We start from the raw sequence: 12,019 nt of genomic DNA on the forward strand, positions 1-12,019 counted from the left end.
GGACAGATGAAGTGATATTAACAATGGGTAGAATTGTGCAATGTGGAAAAGTTCAGTAAAGAACACTGAGGACTCTGAAATGAGGGGGTTGGGGAAGCCATGGATTTGGAAGGTTATTTGGGGCCATCTAGTCTATGGCTTTTCAAATGTTTTGAAGTTACGTAACATTTATATATATGTTTGGTACATGGAAACTTGGTACATGGTAAAGTTTCAAATTTGTCAATATTAGGGTAGCAAATTAGAGGTTGCGGATTATAATACAGTTTGTTATTGTTGTTGTTTTTTTCCTATCTAAGTAATAGTGAAATAGGTCTAGCAACTTTCTCTTGTATTCCAAATTCATTATTTTAAAAAAGATTTTATTTATTCATGAGAGACACACACAGAGAGTCAGAGACACAGGCAGAGGGAGAAGAAGGCCCCCTGCAGGGAGCCCAATGCAGGGCTTGATCCCAGACCCACCATCATGACCTGAGCCAAAGGCAGAGCCATCCAGGCATCCTCAGACTTATTCTTATCAAGTTGAATACATAGAATTCAAATTCCACATGTATATTTTTGAAAATTACCTTTTGAATAAGTTCTTTTATGAATCACACGCATAAGTCAGTTTCCTCTTTTACTTGGTGTCCAAAGCAGTAAATGTTGTCTGTATCCCAATGTCAACCTGACACCTTTGTTGGCTATGGTTCTACTTTTCATTCTGAATTTATGCTTCCCCTTGGCCTCCTGCTAGATTTTAGTTGTCAGAATTCTGTACCCTTCCTGATACCCTAAAAGCCCAACTCCAAAGCCTGGTTAAGGGATTACCTTTTGGTCCCAGACAGTTGAGAGCAGAAAGTCAGGGAGCCACACCTGGAGGCTTGAGGGGATTGGCAGTGAAATCCAAATCCTTAACCTCCTTCTCTTCAAGTGGGTTTGACCTGTTGTAAAGAGTTTTTTTCACAGGGTCTGGGCATAGGTCACTGGCTTAGATGCTTTTACATATCCCTTTCCAGTATCAAGTTTGAGCAACTTTCCAGTAGTTATTGGGCTGGCCATTAGCAGAGCTAAGACTAGAACTAGGATGCATGCTGCCCAAGATAGAGTTCCTTCCATCATACTAGGCTGACAAGAAATTCCTGGAAGTCTCCTGGGACCTCTAGAGTGGAAGAGGTAGTAGAGCCTGGAAAATGGAAACTTAATAGCCCAATGATTCTGTTCATGCACTGATCAGAATATGTGTACAGGGCAACTAAAGGAAGCGGACCTAGACTCTGCTCTGTAGTGTTCTCTGTAAACTTGCTCCAAGAAATAAATCGAGTGCTGTTAGAAACAGTGGTGACAGATTTGATGAGACCTGAAAGTCCTGAAAATATTGAGAAGGCCAAGTCAGAGAAATGCTCCATAGTACTGCCAGTGTGCCTCTGCTTCTGTCCTCTGAATAGGCTGAGCTGTGAGCAGTTACAATGAGTGTCAAGTCATGAAGAAAGAAATAGAGTTACACAGTGGCCAAGTGATCTATTCATGGTCAAATTGTCGGGCCCAGAATAGAAATGAAGCCTCCAGATTCCCAAATTCTGGACATGTAACTACACCATTTATTTCTCTTGTTGCAGTTTTACTTGTCTCCTATCCATAAAGATTTTCTCCCAAGGAAACCAGCAAAGTGACCCCATATATATATATAGTTCAGTGGACCTCAAACACTTTGATCTCATGACCTTTTTAGACTCTTAAGGATTATTGAAGAGGTACCTTTGGGGTTATGTATTATGTCCATCAATATTTAGTGTATTCAGACTTGAGATGAAGACACTTTTGAAGTATTTACTTATTAATTTAATCAAAATAACTATGTAAGGATAAAAAATTTCTGAAAAATTCAAAACCAAAAAGTTTAGAGAAAGAGTGGTATTATTTTACATTTTTGCAAATCTCTTATATTAAAGAGGCTTCATAGAGGACAACTGAACTCTATTAACTGTTTCTGCATTTAAACGTTTGAGATGTGTTATTTTGGTCGATATACATGAGGAAAATTGGGCCTTATACAGACATATCATTGGAAAAGGGAGAGGTATTTTAATAGCCTTACATTTTTTAAAATTGAATTTAAAGACAATTTAAAAGACAGTAAACAGATGCAGCCAAACGCTGGGACACCTGCACCCCGATGTTTATAGCAGCAGTGTCCACAATAGCCAAACTGTGGAAGGAGCCTCGGTGTCCATCAAAAGATGAATGGATAAATAAGATGTGGTCTATATATACAATGGAGTATTACTCAGCTATTGGAAACGACAAATACCCACCATTTGCTTCGACGTGGATGGAACTGGAGGGTATTATGCTGAGTGAAATAAGTCAATCGGAGAAGGACAATCATTATATGGTCTCATTCATTTGGGGAATATAAAAAATAGTGAAAGGGAATAAAGGGGAGAGGATAAAAAATGAGTGGGAAATATCGGAAAGGGAGACAGAACATGAGAGACTCCTAACTCTGGGAAACGAACAAGGGGTGGTAGAAAGGGAGGTGGGCAGGGGATGGGGGTGACTGGGTGATGGGCACTGAGGGGGGCACTTGATGGGATGAGCAGTGGGTGTTATGCTATATGTTGGCAAATTGAACTCCAATAAAAAAAATAAATAATAAATAATAAATTTCAGGATGAGAAACAAAAAAAAAGTTTTACAATAGAAAAAATAAAGTTCTACAAAAAAATAAATAAATAAAAGACAGTAAACATTTTCAGGCCAAATTTTCAAAGAGAAGTTATATCTGGGTAAAAAAAAACTTGGTATTGTGGTCACTTTTCTCTAGAGATGTCCATTAATTCTAGGAGAAGTGGTTGAGCGTTTTGAGATAATTGTGGACTTTTTAATTTGGAACTATATAAAATTCAACAAAGGGTAATTTCTTTTTGGGGGGGCTGAGGTCCCCTCTTTTTACTTTTTTATTATTTTTTTAATTTATTTTTTATCGGTGTTCAATTTACTAACATACAGAATAACCCCCAGTGCCCGTCACCCATTCACCCCCACCCCCCGCCCTCCTCCCCTTCTACCACCCCTAGTTCGTTTCCCAGAGTTAGGAGTCTTTACGTTCTGTCTCCCTTTCTGATATTTCCCACACATTTCTTTAACATTAGCTGCAAGGTGGAATCTGAAACTTTGTTTATTTTTTAATTGGAGTTCAATTTGCCAACATATAGCATATCACCCAGTGCTCATCCCTTCCAGTGTGTTGAAATTTTCATATATTGTTACACTAAATCCATTGGCCTATCTTGCGCTTTGTATCTTGTTGAAGTTTATTTGATATAAAATATATTAGGCACACAAAAGAGTGACTTGGCCATTCTATACATTACACAGTGCTCACCATGATGAGTGTAGTTATCATTTATCACTGTACAAGGTTATTACTATATTACTGACTATATTTTCTATGTCATACTTTTCATCTCCCCGACTTATTAATCTTATACCGGAAGTTTGTACCTCTTAGTCCCCTTCAACTATTATGCCCCTCTCCCACCCCTTCCCCTCTGGCAACCACCAGGTTGTTCTTTACATTGACCAGTCTGATTCTGTTTTGTTTGTTCATTTGCTTTGTTTTTTGGATCCCACATATAAGTGAAATAATATTGTATTTGCCTTTCTCTGTCTGACTTATTTCACTTAGCATCATATCCTCTAGGTTCATCCGGTTGTCACAAATGCCAAGATCTCCTTTCTTTTTAGGAGCTGAGTAATATAATGGAATATAATATATATTTATGACATTTCTTTATCCACTCGTCTATCAATGGACACTTAGGTGGCTCCCATATCTTGGCTGTTGTAAATAATGTTGTGATGAACATAGGTGTATCTGTCTTTTTGAAATAGTGTTCTCATTTTCTTTGGTTCAATACCCCGTAGTGGATTTACTGGAATTACTGGATTGTATGGTATTTCTACTTCTTTTATTTTCTTCTTCCACGTTTTAATTTAAATTCCAGTTAGTTAACATACAGAGTATTATTATTTTCAGGTGTGGGATTTAGTGACTCATCATGTACACACCACACCCAGTGCTCGTCACAAGTGCCCTCCTAAATACCCATCAGCCATTTAACCCATCCCCACACCAACCTCCCTTCTCCAGCAACCCTCAGTGTGTTATCTATAGTGAAGAGTCTGTTTTATGGTTTGCCTCTCTCTTTTTCTCTCACTATATTCATCCGTTTTATTTCTTTAATTCCACATATGAGTGAAATCATATGGTATTTGTCTTTCTCTGTGTGACTTACTTTACTTAGCATAATACACTCTAGCCCCATCCATGTTATTACAAATAGCAGGATTTCATTCTTTTTTTTTTAATTTTTATTTATTTATGATAGTCACAGAGAGAGAGAGAGAGGCAGAGACATAGGCAGAGGGAGAAGCAGGCTCCATGCACCGGGAACCCGACGTGGGATTCGATCCCGGGTCTCCAGGATCGCGCCCTGGGCCAAAGGCAGGCGCCAAACCGCTGCGCCACCCAGGGATCCCTCATTCTTTTTTTAAATAATAAATTTATTTTTTATTGGTGTTCAATTTGCCAACATACAGAATAACACCCAGTGCCGGGACACCTGCACCCCGATGTTTATAGCAGCAATGTCCACAATAGCCAAACTGTGGAAGGTGCCTCGGTGTCCATCGAAAGATTTCATTATTTTTATGGCTGAGTAACATTCCATCATTATTCCATTATATATATAATATATATAATATATATATTTTTTCACAACTTCCTTTTCTATTCACCCATCTGTCAGTAGACATTTGTGCTCTTTCTATAATTTGGCTATTGTTGACAATGCTGCTATGTATGTAGGATGAAGCCCAAAGCCAGCAGAAGAAAGGAAATAATAATGATAGATCAGAGCAGAAATAAATGGTATAGAAACAAACAAACAAAAAAACCCCACAGTAGAAAAGATCAATGAAACCAGGAGCTAGTTCTTTGAAAAAATTAACAAAATTAATGTGTTATATGTATACAATTGAATATTCCTCAGCCATTAGAAACAACAAATACCCACCGTTTGCTTTGACGTGGATGGACCTGGAGGGTATTATGCTGAGTGAAATAAGTCAATCGGAGGACAATCATTATATGGTCTTATTCATGTGGGGAATATAAAACATAGTGAAAGGGAATAAAGGGGAAAGGAGAAAAGATGAGTGGGAAATAGCAGAAAGGGAGACAGAACATGAGAGACTCCTAACTCTGGGAAACGAACAAGGGGTGCTGGAAAGGGAGATGGGTGGGGGGTGGGGGTGACTGGGTGATGGGCACTGAGGGGGGTATTTGATGGGATAAGCACTGGGTGTTATGCTATATGTTGGTAAATTGAACTCCAATAAAAAAATTAATAAACCCAAGCCAGACTTACCAAAAAGAAAAGAGAAAGGATCCAAATAAATAAAATCATGAATGTGAGAGGAGAGATCACAACCAACACCACAGAAATACAATTATAAGAGAATATTATAAAAGATTATATGCACTGAGTGGGGCACTTGACGGGATGAGCACTGAGTGTTATGGTATATGTTGGCAAGCTGAACTCCAATAAAAAATAATTAAAAAATAAAAAGAAAGAAAGAAGACATACAGATGTACTATTACTGTTTACGTTTGTTTATGTTAATGTGGACCATTTGTTTAAAGTAGCATCTACCAGGATGCTCCACTGAAAAACTATTATTATTATTTTCCTCTGTGATACACATTTAGTGTGTTCGAGATTATATAAATATGAGAGATGGTTTTATAAAATAAAAGATTATATGCCAACAAATTGGGCAGTCTGGAAGAAATGTATAAATTCCTAGAAACATAAAGTATAAAACTGAAACAGAAGGGAACAGAAAACTTGAATAGACCAACAACCACCAAAGAAAATGAATCAGTAATCAAAAATCCCCCAACAAACAAAAGTCCAGGGCCAGATGGCTTTCCAGGGGAATTCTACCAAACAACTATTTTATTTTGTTTATCTATTCATGAGAGACGCACAGAGAGAGGCAGAGACACAGGCAGAGGGAGAAGCAGGCTCCATGCAGGGAGCCCGATGCGGGACTCGATCCTGGGACCCCAGGATCATGCCCTAGGCCAAAGTCAGGTGCTAAACTGCTGAGCCACCCAGGGATCCCTCTACCAAACATTTAAAGAAGAGTTAGTACCTATTCTTCTCAAAGTACTCCAAAAAATGGAAATGGAAGGAAAAGTTTCAAACTCATTCTATGTAGCCAGCATTACCTTGACTTCAAAACCAGACAAAGACCTCACTTAAAAGGAGAATTACAGGTCAATATCGCTGATGAACATGGATGCAGAAATTCTCAACAAGGCACTAGCCAATTAATCCAACAGTACATTAAAAGAATTGCTAATTCTCAACAAGGCACTAGCCAATTAATCCAACAGTACATTAAAAGAATTGCTTGGTATAAAAAATAGTGAAAGGGAATAAAGGGGAAAGGAGAAAAAATGAGTGGGAAATATCAGTGAGGGAGACAGAGCATGAGAGACACCTAACTCGGAAACGAACAAGGGGTGCTGGAAAGGGATGTGGTCAGAGGGCTGGGGTGACTGGGTGACGGGCACTGAGGGGGGCACTTGACGGGATGAGCACTGGGTCTTATGCCACATGTTGGCAAATTGAACATATATATATATATATATATATATATATATATATATATATTAGAAGAAAACACTAAAGACTCCACCAAAAATCTATGAGGAGTAAGAAATGAATTCAGTCAAGTTGCAGGATATAAGATTGATACATAGACGTCTGTTGCATTTCTATACGCTAACAAAGAAGAAAGAGGAAGAGACATCAAGAAAAACAGACCTATTTACAGATGCAGCAAAAATCATGATATGTAGGAACAAATTTAACCAGGGAGGTGAAAGACGTAATACTCTGAAAACTATGTAAGACATTGATGGAAGGAACTGAAGATGACACAAATGGGAAGACATATAATGCTCATGGATTGTGAGAATTAATTAATTAATATTGTTAAAATGTCCACATGACCTAAAATGATGTACAGATTCCATGCAATCCCTATCAAATCAACAATGGTATTTCCCACTGAACTAGAACTAGAATCCTAAAATTTGTATACAATAAAAAAAAATACAATCAAAATTTGTGTACAATCAGGATCAGGGATTCCTGAGTGGCTCAGTGGTTGAGTGACTGCCTTGGGCTCAGGGCATGATCCTTGGGTCCTGAGATGGAGCCCCGTGTCCGGTTCCCCACAGGAAGCCTGCCTCTCCCTCTGCCTATGTCTCTGCCTCTCTCTGTGTGTCTCTCATGAATAAATGGATTTTAAAAATCAATTTAAAAAAATAATAAAGAAAGACCCTGAGTAGTCACAGCAATCTTGAGAAAGAGGGACACAGCCAGAGGTATCACAATCCCGGGTTTCAAGCTGTACAACAAGCTATAGTAATCAAAACTGTGGTCCCGGCACAGAACTAGACACATGGGCTGCTGCAACAGAACAAAGAGCCTAGAAATAAGCCCACGCTTACTTCTATGGCAAATCAATCTATGACAAAGGAGGCAAGGATATACAATAGAGAAAAGACCATCTCTTCAACAAAGGTGCTGAGAAAACTGGACAGAAACATGTAGAATGAAACTGGACCACCTTCTTACACCATACACAAAAATAAACCCAAAGCAGATTATAGACTAAATGTGAGGCCTGAAACTATAAAACACCTAAGAGAACACATGGGCCTAAATCTCTTGGACGTCGGCCTTAGGAACATATTTATGTCTCCCCAGGCAAGGGAAACTAAGGCAAAAATAAACTATTGGGACTAAAAGTAATTTCTTAATATTGTTAAATATCCAATTAGTGATAAAATTTCTTCAATTGTGTTAAAAACCCTTCAAAACCATTAAGCAACAGAAGCAACAGTAAAAAAAAAAATGTTAAGTTTGATTATTTGAATCAGAAACTAAATAAGTTCTTAGCTATGATTTGTTCAAATACACTTTCTGGTCCTCTGTCCCTTTCGGCGCCCTCTGGGGCCCCAATTAAACGTAGATTTTGCCTTCTGAGGCTGTCATTTATTTCCTTTAATCTATCCTCATGATCTTTTAATTGTTTGTCTCTTTTTTCCTCAGCTTCCTTCCTCGCCATCAACTTGTCTTCTACGTCACTCACTCGTTCTTCTACCACGGTTAACCCTCGTCGTTAGGACCTCCAGTTTGGATTGCACCTCATTGAATTGATTTTTAATTTCGGCCTGATTAGATCTCAATTCTGCAGTCATGAAGTCTCTTGATTCCTTGATGTTTTTTTCCAGAGCCACCAGTAGCTTTATAATTGTGCTTCCGAATTGGCTTTCTGACATCGAATTGTAATCCAAAGTCTGTAACTCTGTGGGAGGGACGACTATTTCTGATTATTTCTTTTGTGGTGAGTTCTTCCTTCTAGTCATTTTGTTCAGTGCAGAGCGGCTAAAAACAAGTTGTACGGGAAAAAGGAAGGAAAAAGGGGAACACAAACAAACAAAAACAAAGAACAAGGAGGGGTATACTCTGATTCTATATACTGTTAAGTCTCTCAAATTCCCCTGGAGCTTTCCAGCGCTCCTTGGGCAAGAAATTGCTCTTCCCCTGTCCTTGCAGCTGGTCTTCTGGGGGAGAGGCCTGCTGTGCTGATTCTCAGGTGTGTGCACCTGGGGGAGCTGCCCCGCCCCCTGCCAGGTGCACGGCTCAGTGGGATCTGTTGACCCTGTGAGGCCCTTGCTTCCTGGCGGCCCCGCTCAGTCCCAGGCACAAGGTGACACCAGAAGAAACAACCACAGTGGCAGCGGCCAGCTCCCCAGCCCTAAAGTCAGCTCCCGCAGTAACTACCGCAGTCTCCCAGTCTGCAGGGGCCTGGATGCTCCGGGGGCGGGGGTCGCGGACCTGCACAGCTCAGGGCCGCCTGGCGGCAGGAGTGTCCTTGCTGCCCTGTGTCCTCCCGGCCTCTGCCTGTCCCGGGGGGGAGTGACGGATCTTGGGCTGTGTTCCGCAGCGCCCTGGGCTCCGGGGCCTGCGTCGCTGGAATCACGCTCCCGGGCCGCGCAGCCCCCTCTGCAGAGTTGCCACCTGAGCTGATCCCGGGGCCGCGCAGCCCCCTCTGTATGGAGCCGCCGATGGAGCCACCGCCTGAGCTGCTCCCGGGGCCCCGCCGGGCGTGCGCTCCAGCCCTTTAGGGAGCTCGGCCGCGGAGTGTGGCGCGCTCTCCCCAGGGGCGTGCTTCCTCTGTTAGTGACCCCGGGATCCTGGGGCCTCCACTGCCCCTCCTGGGATCCTGCCGGAGCTCCCTGTGAGCGCCTTTCTGTCGGGGAAGATTGGTAAAGTTCCTGCTTCTCTGGGTCTAGGCTTTCCTGTACTGGAGGTTCTTGCCACCTGGCCTTAGCCCAGCTCCTCAGGGCCCCTCCCCCTTGGATGCTCTTTTATTTCTTTATTTTGTTCCGCCTTCGTACCTTGATAGATGCGCGAACTCTTCTCACTGTAGCATTCCAGCTGTTCTCTCTTTAAATCTCAGGCCGAATTCGTAGGTTTTCAGGATGATTTGAAGGTTAGGTAAATTAGTGCGGACAGGTGACTTGGGGACCCTACTCCTCTGCCATCTTGCCTGCCCCCTATCAAACTATTTTCTTAATATTGTTAAATATCCAGTTAGTCATAACGTTTCTTCTTCAATTGTGTTAAAAACCCTTCAGAGCCATTAAGCAACAGGAAGCAACAGTAAAAAAAAAAATAAAGATTTTTGAAAAACAGTTTGATTATTTGAATCAGAAACCAAATAAGTACCATACACTGAGATGGGGACAGGTGTCTCTTAAGGCCCCTTTTAATCTATAGGATCTTTGTTCCCATTTTTCCTGTTTCTCCTTCTTTTCTTATTGTGCTAAAGTTGACATAACATTTGCCACCTTAATCATTCAGGAGTGTTTAGTACACCCACAAAGATGTGCAACCATCACAACTAATTAGCTTCAGAACATGTTCATCACTCCAGAAGGAAACCCTTACCCATTAAGCAGTCACTCTCTGGGCAGCCCGGGTGGCTCAGTGGTTAAACGCCACCTTCAGTCCAGGGTCTGATCCTGGAGACCCGGGATCGAGTCCCATATCACACTCCTGGCATGGAGCCTGCTTCTCCGTCATGCCTGTGTCTCTGTCTCTCTCTCTCCCTGTCTCTCATGAATAAATAAAACCTAAAAAAAAAAAGCAGTCACTCTCCATTCCCTCAATTCCCAGGATCTGGCAAACACGCATGTGTTTTGTGTCTCTGGCGAGTTGCCTATTCTGGATATTTCATATAAATGGAATCAAATAACATGTGGTCTTTTGCCTCTGGCATCGTTGGCTCCACATAGCGTCTTTAAAGTTTATCCATGTTGTAGCATATATCAGAACTTCCTTCCTTCTAATTGACGAAGTAATATTCCATTGTATGGGTATACCAAATTTCTTATCCATTCATCATTTGGCGGAAATTTGCACTTTTTCCATCTTTTGGCTGTTGTGAATAGTGCTTCTACAAAAATTCTTGTACATCCTTCGTTTAAATGCTTCTTTTCAGTTATTTTGGGTGTATATTTAGGAATGCAATTGATGAGTCCTATGGTAGTTGTATCTTTAATGGATTGGGGAATCACCAAATTGTTTTACATGGTGGCTGTCCGTTTTATAGCTCCACCAGCGATGCATGAGGGTTCCAATTTCTCCACATTTTTGCCAACACTTCTTATTTCCCTTCATATTTTTTAAAAGTTAGCATAAAGTGTTATATTAGTTTCAGGTGTACCATATAATCCTTCTGTAATTCTATACATTACTCTTTGCAATCGATGAGTGTACTCTTAATCCCCTTTATCTGTTTCACCTGTCTCCCTTCCCTGCCTCCCCTCTGGCAACGACCACTTTGCTCTCTGTATTTAAGAGTCTGCTTTCTCTCTCTCTTTTTTTCTCATTTTGTTAATCTGCTTTGTTTTTAAAATTCCACACATAAGTGAAATCATATGGTATCTGTCTTTATCTGACTTACCTCACTTAGCATTATACCCTCTAGATCCATCCACGTTGTTGCAGTGAGACCTTCCATAAAGGAGGAGGAAAGAGGCACGCCTGGGTGGCTCAGTAGTTGAGCATCTCCCTTAGGCTCAGGGCGTGATCCCAGGGGCCTGGGATGGAGTCCCGCATCGGGCTCCCCGAAGGGAGCCTGCTTCTCCCTCTGCCTATGTCTGTCTCTCTGTCTCTGTCTCTCTCATAAATTAATAAGATCTTTTCTAAAAAGATGGACGGAATACAAAAAAGAACCTGTCCGAGATGAAGAATTCAATACCTGGGATGCAGAGGAACGGACTGGCAATCTGGAAGACAGGGTAATGGAAAGCAACCAAGCTGAACAGCAGAAAGAAAAATGAAGAATAAAAACTGAGAGTGGGTGGAAGGAAGTCAGTGACATCATCAAGCAGAACCACATTTGTATTATAGGGATCCCAGAAGGAGAAGGGAAGAGTGCAGAAAATTTATTTCAAGAAATTATTTTCCTTTTAAAAAAGTTACAGCATTCTTAGAGGGTGTGAAGTGTTGTCTCATTGCAGTTTTGATTTTCGTTTCCTTAAGGACTAATGGTGTTGAGCATCTGTTCATCTGTGCTTGTTGGCTGTTTGTGGATCTTCTCCTCTTTGGAAAAATGTCTATGTTCAAGTCTTTTGTCCATTTTAAAGTGTGGTCGTCCTTTTGTTGTCGGGTCGTGAGAGCTCTTTTTGTATTCTAGATATTAGACCCTTGTCAGATACATGATTTGAAAATATTTCCTCCCATGCTACACGTTGTCTTTTCACTCTTGTGCAAGTGTCCCTTCATGCTAAAATTTTAATGAAGTCCAATGTATGTATTTTGTTTTCTTTCATTGCTTGTGCGTTTGGTGCTATATCTAAGAAACTATTGCCAAA

The 12,019-nt window shown here is 40.9% G+C and overlaps 1 protein-coding gene and 1 long non-coding RNA gene across 5 annotated transcripts in view; both read left to right on the top strand.

Moving 5' to 3' along the window:
- LOC112644143 (synaptonemal complex protein 3-like) overlaps nucleotides 1-12,019 on the top strand; it is a 161,293-nt gene that overhangs the window by 113,698 nt on the left and 35,576 nt on the right. Inside the window, exon 3 of one of the 4 annotated variants that reach the window (XM_049107215.1) lies at nucleotides 8,184-8,478. The exons of the other annotated variants lie outside the window; for them this stretch is intronic. The gene's annotated coding sequence lies outside the window, so the exon portion shown is untranslated. The remainder of the gene's footprint in view (nucleotides 1-8,183; nucleotides 8,479-12,019) is intronic. 4 annotated transcript variants of the gene reach the window in all.
- The window catches only part of LOC118353686 (uncharacterized), a 57,223-nt gene that overhangs the window by 29,471 nt on the left and 15,733 nt on the right, over nucleotides 1-12,019 (top strand). The gene's annotated exons all lie outside the window — the stretch shown is intronic.

Source organism: Canis lupus, chromosome X, assembly GCF_003254725.2.
Source record: "Canis lupus dingo isolate Sandy chromosome X, ASM325472v2, whole genome shotgun sequence".
NCBI classification, from domain to species: domain Eukaryota; kingdom Metazoa; phylum Chordata; class Mammalia; order Carnivora; family Canidae; genus Canis; species Canis lupus.